General features: G+C 41.5%; 1 pseudogene; it reads left to right on the forward strand.

The window, feature by feature from the left end:
* Positions 1-10367: 10367 nt before the first annotated feature.
* LOC125617512 lies at positions 10368-10843 on the forward strand (annotated as a pseudogene).
* Positions 10844-13264: the final 2421 nt, after the last annotated feature.

Consider the following 13264-nt stretch of genomic DNA (forward strand, 5'->3'; position numbering starts at 1 on the left):
AGCCGGGGCTCACCACCTCCCGCGCGCAGGGCGCAGGCCGCGGAGGAGGCGGGCGCCCAGGCCTGCCCGGACAGGAAGTGGGCCCGGGTCGCGCCCCGCTCCTTCCTCCGCGAGAAGGGAAGGGAAGGGCCGGGAAGCTTCGGGCGCGGAGTAGTGGGCCGCGCAGCCAGATATTCCCGGGGTGGCGAGCCGGGGCTGAGAGCGGCGCAGGTTCGGAAGAGGCAGGGAAGCTTCGGGCGGGCCTTCTCGCTGGCCACAGCGCCCTACTCGGACGATAAATGAATGGACGGCGGATCTAGTATTTGAAAGCTTGCAGTGGGCTAGGCAAGGTTCTGGGTGCTGCGAATGGGCGGCAAACAAAAGGCCCTGCCCTAGGGGGCTTACGTTCCAGTGGGGGGGAGTGGGAGGATGGGTGTGCTTTCGCCCTCTAACTTTTTGAGACCTGCGTGCTACCAAAAGTAAGTTTTACGCGTCTCACCCAAAGTCTTTCTTCGTATTAATTGATCTGAAGAAGTGGAAGAATAAACATAAGAAGAAGAAAAAGGAACTTTCTTAATGAAAGTTTCTATCTAATATTGCATTTAAAATTCTCCAGGAAGGACAAAAGGTCTTTTTAATAAATTATATAGGCAAATATTGAATTTAATTCTACCAGTAATGAAGGAGTCAACTAATCACTTTCTAGATTTACAGAAATATAAAATGAGCAAAGAACTATTTGGTTTCTATTTTTTTTTTTTATTAGGCCCACTGTTATTTCATTCTAAGTAAACATGATTTCTTAAAAATGGCACAGTGTCTGAAATGTGACTGAGACTGGATGGAGTTCCTAGAGAAATTTTACTTCCTAAGTCTGCACTATTTAGCACACAGTCTTGGATCTTAAATTCTCCTATTTGGAGAAAGGAAAGGAAAAAAGTGCAGTATTGCCTCTATTGAGTTAAACCCCACTTAACTTCAAGACTGACATTTCTTAAAGTTGGTCCTTAGCCTTGTGAGGAACAGAAAGTCCAAGAACTCTGGAGCACCTTGATTTTCTAACGAAGGCATGGTTAAAAATTTCCAACCTGCAGCCAGGCCAATTAGGCTGAACATATGAAGTGGTTTAACATGGGTACCCCCGTGTTTCCCATGACTGTTTGTAGATGATGTTGTGGTGAGAATTTCCTGCATAACATAGGATGTTGTCAATGAGTTCACATTTAGAGTTTAGGCTGAAAGTCTTGGGAAATAAATCAGGTATTATAATCTCGTCATCTATAAATGATAAACCTGGAGTAAAGGGATGACTTAGTGTTCATATTGCCAACTGCAAGTCCTTCCCCTTGAAGTATAATTGAACAATTAGGCATAGGGTTGTTAGATGCACGGTTTGATGGTTCATCCTTTGAAACTCACAGAGGAAGTACTGCATGTCTACTTCAGCCATTGTAACCATCTCTAAAGGCCAAGTTTTCAAAGGCATCTTGAACCAAGTGATGGGTCTACTATTTGCCAGGACCTTCAGCCTAAATTTTTAATGTTAAGAAATTGATTAACATCTTTGCAGGAAATGTCCAACCCCTGTCATTCAATCAGTCATGGAATCCAATGAATACTTACCTCAGAATCTCTCTCATCAACCCCCACTTCTACCATTCCACACATGGCCCACACTAGTTACCCCTGAATCTCTCCCTTTAACATCCATTCCATTAGAAAAGTCTAAAGAGCACCTACTATCTGCCAGACACTGTGCTAGTTACTGGAAACAGAAAGATATGACAATCTCTGTGTGGTTTTAAAATATGTCCTCAAATTCTTTGTTAATTCTTCCTTCAAAAGTCTTCCATTGAGTTAGGGTGGACATAGTGACTCACTTCTAACAAACAGAGCATAAGTGATGGTGTGTGACTTCCAAGATTAGGTTATAAAAGGCATTTCACATCGGTCTGTCTGTCTTAACTCACACTGAGGGAAGCCAGCTGCCTTATTGTGAGAATACTCAAAGTCCTATGGAGAAGTCCAAATGGCAAGAGCTGAAGCCTCCTGCCAGCAACTGGGTATGTAAGTGAGCCATTTTGAAAGCAGATTCTCCAGCCTTCAAATGACTGCAGCCCCTACTCATCTCTTGACCACAAACTCATAGACACACTAAGCTAGAACCAGCCAGTACAAAGCCACACCCAAATTTTTGACCCACAGCAACTGTGAGATAATAAATATTTGCTGTTTTAAGCCACTAGATTTTAAAATCTGTTATGTAGGAAGAAGTAACTAATATGCACTGCTGGAGCTTAACGACATTTTAGAAGTGACAAAGACATCATTACAGTGCAGTGAAGTGGTGACTCTTAAGAACAGTTTGAAATATGTACACTATGAGTACGAAGCAAGGGTAACAATTCTGATGTAAAGGGAAGACGACATCTGGGCTGAACCTTTATCTGACAGAGATTTTTAGTGATACAGAATGCAGGAAAGGGTGGGGGATGAGTTTGGAGAGTTCAAATGGAGGATTGTTACAGGTTTTGAATACCATGATAAGAATTGTGACTTTATTCTGCAAACAGTGGGAAGGAATGTTTCAAAGCATGACCAGATCTGGCTTTGAAGGAGAACTATCAGGAATATGGAATATCATTCTGATTTTAACAGAATGATGTCAGGAAGACCACTTGGGAAATTATTACAATCCAGTTAAACAAAAAAATGAACACTTCTCAAAGAGTAGTAGTGATAAGAATAAAAGTGAATTATTTCACAGATATTTAGGGGGATTACCTAATTGGACTTAGACTCTGTGACTGCTTAAATATAAGATATAAGGGAGTTGAGTGAGATAAAACTTTAGATATAAATCATAGTTGAACCATTAAATGTAACAGCAGATAAAGAACAGACTTAAAAAATTTAAAAAATAAAAAATAAAAAAAAAGAACAGACTTAAGAAAAGAAGATGGTCTCATCTTTGAATGAGCTGGGGTTGGGGAGTCACAGGGCATCTGAACACACACTCGGACAGTTCAATTGGAAACTGCTAGATTGGATTTGGGGAGGGAAAAGGCTTTGTGGATCCTCTTCAATGGGACTCTTGAAGCCATAATATTACACAAGTGTTTCCTCCCTGAGAGTGAGAAAAACTCTGAGGTCAACAAATTCCCAAAGAGCCCAACACTCAGAAGGGAGAGGAGGCGAAAAAAAGGAAGAAGGTGGGGTGGAAGACATGACACAAGAATTTCACAAAGACAGGTTAAGTCAGATAGGATGAGAATAAGATGAAACTCCTAAATCCTTGAGAAACCACTTTTAACTGACCATTGGAATGGGCTTACTGATAGGTAGATGACAAAGAGGTAGGAAAGTAGTCTAAGTTTTAAAAGAAGTTAGGTAAGAAAAGAGGAAATTGATTGCATTTTGAAGAATGTGGAAAACCTGAGGAAGGAGTTTTGAATTATATTTAATTTGGAGGATTGGAGCATGTTTGGAGTTAGAGAAGAAAAACCCACGAGAGAGAGAACTATTGAAGATACTAGGAATATGAGGGATTATTGATAAGACCAAAGAGGAAGCTGGAGGGGTGCTTCACAACAGGAACAAGAAGGAACACTCTTGAGATGGGGGCAGGGACCTGAGAATGGGTGGATATATAGTTACCTCTGGGGGTGGAAGAAATAATAACCCTCACATTTATATTGCACTTTACAGTTGCTTTGTGAGGGAAGCAAGACAGTCATTACCAACCTCTTCTGTACCTGTTCTGGGACACATGAATGACCAGGGGCCACATAATTAGTGGGTAGCTGACACAGGACTCAGGCCAGCAGGTCAGGCTGTCAGCACATGGTCCTCTGTACTGGACCATACTGCAGCCTGAAAGTCTTCCTGAGTCATGGCACTGTCAGATGAGCTCCAGGAGCACCTCCACCAATCCAGCCACAACTGCAAATTCGTCTGCATCAACTCTTGATCTGAATTGGAGTGGCCCCTCTTTCCCAAAGAGACCTGGTGGTTTCCAATTTCTTTGTCTTTGTTCCCCTCACTACATCCCTTTGCCTAAAATTTAAGCATTTTTCAAGATAAAGAGTGTGTACTTCTTCCTTTACTAAGTCTCAAAGCTCTAGTCTAGAGGCATCCACAGAGTACCTATGAATACCTCTCAGGAGATACCAGGTTCTTCTGCTGTCAGTGTTCTTGTCTCTGACTTTTAGTCCCTACTGGAGAGTGTGAACTTCAAGGCAGGAATCCTCCTATAGAATACTGTGCTGTTCTTACAGTACCAAGCACAAGAATCCCCCATTTTGTGTTATTACCAAGTGTTGGTTGAATTGCATGCTCAAATGAGAGATGCTGTTGCTATGGGTTTTATAAATATTGACCACCATCTCTATCATTATCTACATGGAGTACAGCATGCTCTTGTGTTGATAAATCCTTTCCATCAATTGTCCCCAAAAGAGGAAAGAGGTTCCCCCAAAAGAGGGAAAATGTACTTTCTCACATAAAAACAAGTCAGCAGTTAGTTCATTCCCAGGGAGAAGTAATGTACCAAAGGCCAGAGTTTCACTGTCCTTCCCCTTTGGAACATTATGTTTGTTTTTGTCTCAGGCTTGTCCTGCATGGCTACAGAATGGCTGCAACAACTCCAGGTATTCTGTCTTTCAACAAAGAATATCCCAAACAATAAGACCTCAACTTCAGATGAGAAGGGGAGGAGCACTTTAAGAAGTGAGAAAACTTCCCCAGAAATTCCTGAGACCTCATTGACTAAAATTGCATCCCAAGCCCATTCCTAAACCTATATTGGCAAAGTGAGTGGAATAGACATGATTAAATTAAATTCACCAAGAATGCATCCTCAGAATGGCTGAGAAGTCCAGTCTCCTTCAAAAACCATGGCTAATGTCTCAATGGCCAGGAAAGGGGAGGATTGGTGTGGAACAAATATTCAGAGTATCTGAACCATAATTGTTTTTATTTTTTCACATTTTTGTTTTGGCCTCACAGGATGTGTATGTTTTTGCTCAAACAAGCCTTTCTTTTTTTATTTCTGTACACTAGGCAAATGAGCTTTGCAAATGTCACTCACCTACTGGTTAATGTCAAAAGTGTCTGACTAAAGGGTCTTCAGCTTGACAAGTAGATGTGGTCTGTGCTCTGGCAGTTGAATGTATTACTTTAGGCTCAACAGCACCTTTCCTGGAGTTGAGAGTATAGCTCAGTGGTAGAATGCTTGCCTAGCATGCACAATGTCTGGATTCAATCCCCATTACCACAAAACCAAAACAAAAACAGCATCTTTCCCCCAAGGAGGAGACTCCACAGCCATCTGATATTCTTATCCGTATACCACCACAGTTTAATGGAATCAGTTGTGTACCAAGATGTGGGGGGCTGGAGTGCTCAGTTCCTGGGACAGGCAGTAAGGACTTGTAGATATGTAAAGAATTTTAAAACAATAATAAAAGTCTAAATTTAACATCCTGGATTGAACTCTAGAATAGAAAAAAGGCATTAGTGAAAACACTGATAAAATCCAAATCAAGTCCATAGTTTGGTTAATAGTGTCCAATGTTAATTTCTATGTTTTGATAAATGTATCTGGTTATATAAGCTGGGAGAAAGGTATGTAGGAACCCTATACTATTCTTGCACCCCTCCTGTAAATCTAAAATTATTTCAAAAGAAGTTGTTTTTTAAAAAGTTAAAGTTGACAGAAAATTGGTCTGCCTTTTTTTATTATCACCATGCACCTGCCATTATAAACAATGTTAGTGATAAAGTACTTCTTCCCCAAATCTTGTGGCCTAGAAAATTGTTTTAGATACTTTTGAGTCTTAATAATATGCAACCTTCAGTTTAGCACATTTTTATTATTACCTTTTAATAAACATTTCATTCTGCATGTAAGTGAATCCTGAGGTCTCTTGTATATACACTTAGTCCCTGACACACATAGTCTCAATGTGTGCATTTGATTGTATCCGTTTGGAATCACCCAGATTTGTTGGGGGTCATGGTTTGTGTTTCCAACTTGTAAAGTACTATAGATTCTTGTGTTTGAATCACATATTTGAAACAAAAAATGATTATAAAGACAAAAACAGAGAACTTAAATTACCTTAGTGCTGTCCTTCTATGTGTGATTGAATCTTTTATTTGTGTTTAAAATTTAAAACTGTACAGTTCACAGTTCCATTATTATGATTTGGTTTTTGGTGTGAATATTTCTGGAATTTTATTTATTTATTTTTATTTATTTTGTCATTGAGAGATGCAGGGTGTTAAACATGATCTGCTCCAGGTATCAAATGTGCTGAGAGTGAGGGAATTAGATTCCGTGTATTAAATAATCCCTTAAAGCTTATATACCCACTCCTTCACTGTAGAGACAAAGAAAGCAAGGCCAAGATACTTGCTGCTATTAATAAGGATTTGGAGAGTTGGATCCAGGACATACCCCGCCTCCCTCCTGGGCTGTTGCTCCCAGCACTGACTCTGTCCTATGCCGGCTGTCCTCTAGCAGACAGGCAATAACTCAAAAAAACCAAGTGTGTTGTCCAGCACAAGCTAGTGACTCAGTAGCAGAGTAAGGCATGGGAACCAGAGTTCTTAAGAGCTCCAGGGCTCTAACTACTACACCCTATTTCCCCTTTCCAGATTAATTCCAGACAACTAATAAATGTACCACCTGATTTTCAGATAGGAAGAGATGGCATTCTTAAAAAGGGATGCAACTTAGCATTTGAGATGAGTAAATGTCAGTCAGAATTCCCATCACCAGAAAAATACTGAAATACAACATTTGAGAAGAAAGGGAACAATTTCAGGCAGTTTTCCACTGAGTTCTCTAATTTGGAGGGCATTTTGGGGTGGAAAAAATATTGGGATCTTAAATTTCCCACAAAATGTTTGTCCTTAGTTTTCCTATGTGCAGTATAGCTCAGTGGTAGAATGTTTGCCTAGCATGCATAAGATTCTATGCAAGGAGAAAGCAGTAATGATCTGAGAGGGCCATTTGATACAGTGAGCCATTGTATTGAGATACATCTCTACAGCAAGAACTCTGTGGAATGAAGATTTTTATAGAACAAAACAGAACTCAGGAACTCCTGTTACTTGACTGCTATGCCTGCCTTCTCTGAGCAGTTCCCACCTAGATTGGGAAGAAACTTAGACATTACCTTGATTAAACGTAGCCATCTCTTTTAACCCCATCTCTGCTTATCGGATCTTAGTCCAGTGTTTAGAAACTACTCCTTTGTGAATTACCAGGTGTGAATACTACATGCAATTACCAGTGTTTTGTCTTTGCCTTGCTCCCTACCACTGGATTAATAATTGATCTCTTACCACATGTTTGGAAGGATAATGGATAATAGATAGGTATGTGTATGGATGAATGAATGGATGGGTTAATTGATAAATAGTTGGATGGGTAGGTAGATGGATGAGTGACAAATATGAGGATGGATGCATAGGTAGATGGTAGATGGTTGGGTGAATCAGTGGGTAGGTGGTTGGATGATGATTCAGTGAATAGATGGTTAAAAGGGTGGATGGATTAATGGATCAATGTGCAGGAGTCTGTATCATTCCATCTTTATATTGATACAAAGGTAATTTCATATTGAAGGTTTTTCAAAAGCTGCTGCTTTCACACAGGAGATAAGTTCAGGACCAAAGCCATGTTTAGGTTTAGTAGAAGGTTGCCTTGGGGTAGACATTAAGGCCCTGAAAAACCCTAATGTAACTTTGCATCTATGTGCCTTAGTAACCAACCAGCTCATTCCCTGCCATATTGCAGGGACAAAAATAGTAGTAGGCAAAAATGAATAAATGAATGATTTGAGAAACTCAAGGGTGGCTCCCCTGCCCCTGAAATCCAACCCCACATTCTGATCTTTGTGCTTATACTTAAACATTAAAATGTCATTACTCTGTAAATCGATTAGGTATCCAGAAGTATCCTGTTATGATGCAAAACATTCCTGGATGTTAAAAACATTAAACCCTTTCCATCTGTTTTTCCCTTGGCAGGAATGAGCTGGTCACATTGCTGTCTGTCTTGATTCTTTGCTGATGAGGTTGTTGGGCCTGGGGCAGGTCCAGAGGTTTCCCAGACTGGGGAAATGGACTTTTGCTGACAAGTGGGAGAGGACCCTTTACATGGGAATCACCAGGGCTGGGAGGAAGAACCCAAAGACTCCCCTGTCTCATGATCTCAGACAGCCGGCTCCCTGCTCCTGATTGGATGAGAATCTCTCACTTTGTCCCAAGGGTTTCTGCAAACTGAGCAGGGCACTGAGGTGTGGAAAGAAATGAAGAGAGAAGAGGGAAGGTGAGAGTAAGAAAGGAAACATGAGAAGAAGGGAGGAACACCAGAAAGAAGAGAGGAAAAAAGAGGGGGGTGAGGCTGAATATGAGCAGGTAGAGGGTGGCAGAGATTAAAAAAAAATAGATTGTATTTGCAGCACAGTGCCTCTAGTAATAATATTATCATTATCTTGCCTGAACAGATGTGTGAGGACTCCCATCTACTCATTATACTGCATGAAAATGGAATATATTTCTATCAAGCTCATCATAAATCTTGGCAGATCCTGTCAGAAAGTGCACACTGTTTCTGAGATGTGATTTTTCAATAGTGTATACTGTACTTTTTGATTGGGGTTGGGGAAAAGAGGAGAAGGAAGTTGATTGTGCTTTCTTTTTGTTCTATTTTTTATTTTGAAATTCTTCTTTCCCCGGGAAGTCTTGCTTTAGACATCACTGAGTATCTTTGAAAAGCCATGTCAGCCTGACTGTTGGTCTGGGGTTGACCAGCAACCTTAGGGTCACACTAAAACCCCATGCTAAGGGTCCATTAATTTGAAATAACCCCCTCACAATTCTCACCTCCCCTTACCCCACCTTTATTCATAATTTCCAAGCCCCTCTATTCAACCTCTGCTCTGACCTCAATGTCCCTGTTTTGCAAAGGCATCCAAAGTGTGTTGGTTCAAGGAGAGAACATGTTTTTTCCCAGCTGAACAAGTCTCTGGGAGACCAACAGTGCCAGGGGTGGGAGTAGGCACCATTTCTCTGAACTAAAGCCACACAGTGTGCACAATCCCCATAGCAAACACCACCTTTCCCTGGGAAGGCAGCCAAGGCCTGGAGCCTCATGTAGGAAATCCCCTGTGAGAGGCCCTTCCTGAGCCCCACAGAAAATGGTTCTTTTCATAGGCTCTGAGTCTCCTTCCTTTCTACCATAAATGCCCACATCATATCCCCCTTCCTGGATTTCTACACCCTGTTCCCATGCCAAGTGCCCCCACCCAGGTGCCTTATGGCTCATACAACCCTTCCTCTTCCCGTCCACATGCAACTGGCTTCTCCCAATCCACAGAAAGCCTCTTTCCTTCCTCTGGGCTGTCAAGCTTCCCTCCAGCCAGTTCTCTGTGCCTCTCTCACAAAACTGTTTCATGCCATGACCTAACATCTCCAGAGGCTCCTCTCAGGGTTGAACAGAAATGATTTGTTGACTTTACCAGATTAGTAAGGGGAGCAAATTCCATAGATGCTTCTGCCCCTAAGTCTCAAAGTTCAATCCTCTGTCCTGATAGCAGGAATGAGGAGATGGTGGCAGCCTGAGATGGCACAAAAGAATAGCAATGATGACAAACACTCTCTTTAGAACAATTGCTAACTGGCAAGTGATCAATGGTGGAGGCCCTTCATGTGACTTTTTAAATTTAATCTTTGCAACAACATCCTGCTGTAGGTACTATTAGCAGCCCCATTTTATAGCCAAGGACATGGAAGCCCAGAGGGGTTAAGTACTTTTCCAAGGCCCTAGGTTATTTAGAGGTATACCCAGGGCATGGGATTTTTGCATCCTCTAATACTTTCCGGCATCCCCTGGGGATGGCAGGAAATCTGGACTCCAACCCAACTCTCTCACTCCTCAGGTGAGTTAGTTTAGGCCAGGCTGGTTCATTTCCCAAGTCTCTGTTTCTTAATCATAAAAATCATGAGAATTGAGGTGATTACTTATAGCCCTCTTCAAATGGTAATGTTGCAATTTTTTCACCCTAATTATAAAAGTACTCAGAAATATCTCCAAAATTTCTGGACTCAGGGATAACCCAGGGTAAAGCAATAAAATAGGAGTAAAATGAGTCTTTGGTGAGCCCTAAAGTCTCCCATCTGTGCAATATGTACCCCCTACCCCTGTGCATATTAAGACCTTGGTACAATCCCTGTTGCCTTTGGCAGCCTGGGGCAGTGTCCCAAGGGAGAATGCAAAGAAAGCTTATCTATCATTTAATGGCTCAGAGAACATAAATGCATTACTACACATCAGGGCAAGCAAATCTGAGCTCCTTATTAAGAGAAAGCTGTTCATGCAGCTGGCAGTACCAGCTGAAATTGATGAAGAACCAGTCAGAAAAGCAAAACAGAGTTGGAGTGGAAAGAAGGCATGGAAAGCTGTTGCAATCTGGCTCTTCAGGAAGTTATAGCGGGTACTATCTGAAAATCTAAAAATATCCTTCTTTGTCATCACAAAACCAAATGTCTATAAGAGTCCAGCTTCAAATACCTATGCTGTTTGAGGGAAGCCAAAATTGAGGATTTATCTCAGCAAGAAGCTGCTGAGCAATTCAAAGTCCAAGGTGAAGCCCTCTCAGACATTCAAGAAAACACACAGACTCTACTGTACAAGAGGAGAGTGAAGAGAAAGGGGTTGATGAAACAAGTATAGAAGTTAAGGACATAGAATTGGTCAGGTCACAAGCAAATGTGCAAAGGGCAAAGGCAGTCATCACTGGAAAACAACAGCAATGATATTAGAAATGTTGTTATGGGATCAACAATGTAGCCATCTGAAAGTAAGGACCTTTTTGGTGTTTCAAAAGAGCAACTGCAGCTTAGTATGAAATTTGTACAGTTTCCATCATTAATACAGTCATGGCTTCTTGTTGGATGAGACAAAGAGAGAGAGAGAGAGAGAGAGAGAGAGAGAGAGAGAGAGAGAGCTTTCTTTGAGTGTGTCCTCATTTGGAACAGAGGTGAGCACACTGACCAGCACTATTCAAAGGTGATTCCAGCAGTTATCCCATTCCAGACATCTTGGGGACTGATCTTTCATGCTTTGATATAAAATGTTCATAAATACCACTTCAGATACCAGGGTCCATATGATCAGAGATGCCAGAATCATACACCCCCGCTAAGAAGACTTCAGTGACTGCCATTGCCTGCAAAAGGTCTTCATCCCTTAGATTGGCTTCAAGGAGCTTCACAAGCACTGTACACCTCCCTGCATCGGGCTCTGGCTTTCCTAAAAACAGGTCAGAACTCATCCTCTCCAAGCCAGCAGCAGCTTGAGAATAACACTTACCATTGGTGGAAAATTTGTAATATATTTGGTGGATTCTAAAACACACACTTCCTCATTTTAGAAGCTTACTAATTGATGTTAAGTCTATGGTATATCATTATTTCTTTCTTAGTAAAATAACAGTTTATCTTACAACCGAAGGCAACTCTGATTTGATGAGGTACAATAAATAGCATTCTTCATATGTTAAGCTCTAGAAGCTCAGCCAGAGACTGGAACTCATATATCGACTCTCTGAGTCTTTTACTCCCAATAAGGGCTAGGTTCTGATGTAATGGGTGATTTCTGGGTGCTGGTACTTTAGCCACCTAGTTGTAACCCTGGGTGATATTCAGGTGTTTAAAGAACAGACCAACTAGAACAGAAAACAACTGGCATGCTTGTCCTAGAGCTTACTTGTTAATCCCCAGTTTTAACTATTATAGTCCTTACCTGTTTGTTCCCAACCCTTTACCCATTTAACATTGCTTCTTTTATGGATACCTGAGAGCAGGCTCATGGAATTTGGTCTGTCATCCAATCTCAGTGGGAAATTCTTATTTGGTCTAAGCTAAGCACAGTTATCCCAGGCTCCTTTGCTGTAGTTGGCTTTAGGGATAGGCATGTGTATTAGTTTTCGATTGCTGCTATAACAAAATACTATGACAGCACGATTTTATATTCTTAGAGTTATATAGATTTGGTGTCCACTCTGGGTCACACTTGTCTAAAATGAATGTTGTCCACAGGCCCGTGTTCTTCTCTGGGAATTGAGAGTTGGTTTCATTGCTTTTTCAGGTGTTGGCAGATTTTGGTTTCTTGAAGCTATAGGACTGAAGTCCCTGTGTCCTTGCTGACTTCAGCCAGAGGCTACTATGAATCCCTAGCAGCCTCTTTCTTGTTCTAACACATAACCCCCACATCTCAGTATCAGTAACAAATCCTTCTCAAGCTACCATCTCCCTCCCCCAGCTGAATGTAGATTGGGCACATTAGATAACCCAAGATAGTCTGCCCATCCCAAGGTTCATAGCTTTAATCACAAAGTCCCTCTTGTGAGATAACATAGTCACAGATTCCAGGGGACCAGAGTGTGAACATCTTTCAAGACATTATTCTGCCTACTACAGTATGTGACCCAGTCTGGCCAATGAGCTATAAAGGGAAATCTATTGTGGTTTGGAGGAAGGATTCTGCTCCCTGATTAAAAATAGATTGGGATTTTCCCTACTCCTACCTACTTTGATTGAGGTGGTATGAGCTATGACAGGTATCTTATGACCTCAAACTCTACACCTCAATGATAAAAGCTGACACACCAAGAACAGCAGTGAGGGTATCACAGTTAAAAGGTGACAAAACCTTTTTTTTAGAGTGTGGCCATTTGGTGACAAAACCGAGCCACTGAACCAATCCTAGAACCACCTACTTCCATTGTGAGATGCTTCAATATCTTTATTGCCTAAGCCACTGCTGCTAGTCAGATTCTCTGCTACTTGGGCTGAACTCTTCCTTGTTGAGATTTAACCCATTCATTATTGGTTCATTTTAATAATGCCTTGATTTGCTACTGGTAACCTGTTTGCCTGTCCTACATAATATTTTAGTCCTACTAAATAGGACTAAATAGCATGAATACCCACTTCCTCCACAAACATCAGCCTATTTAAGGTTCTGAACTCCTTCCTAGTTCATGCAGCTCCCTCTTTAATAACTGAGTGAGGCCCCTATATTTCCATTCATGGCTAGAGATTAGTCTTGAATAAGCTACCACCTATTGCCCATGAAACTCCCTGGCTGAGATCTTTGGATGACGCCTGAACTTGCTGTCCCCACGTGATTACTTGGATTGCTGACTTCCTTCACAGTGGCTCAGTCTCTATCCCATTCGGTCTCAGCTTTTCCCTCCCTGTTAATCTT

Source organism: Marmota marmota, unplaced genomic scaffold, assembly GCF_001458135.2.
Source record: "Marmota marmota marmota unplaced genomic scaffold, marMar, whole genome shotgun sequence".
In the NCBI taxonomy this organism is placed as follows: Eukaryota; Metazoa; Chordata; class Mammalia; order Rodentia; family Sciuridae; genus Marmota; species Marmota marmota.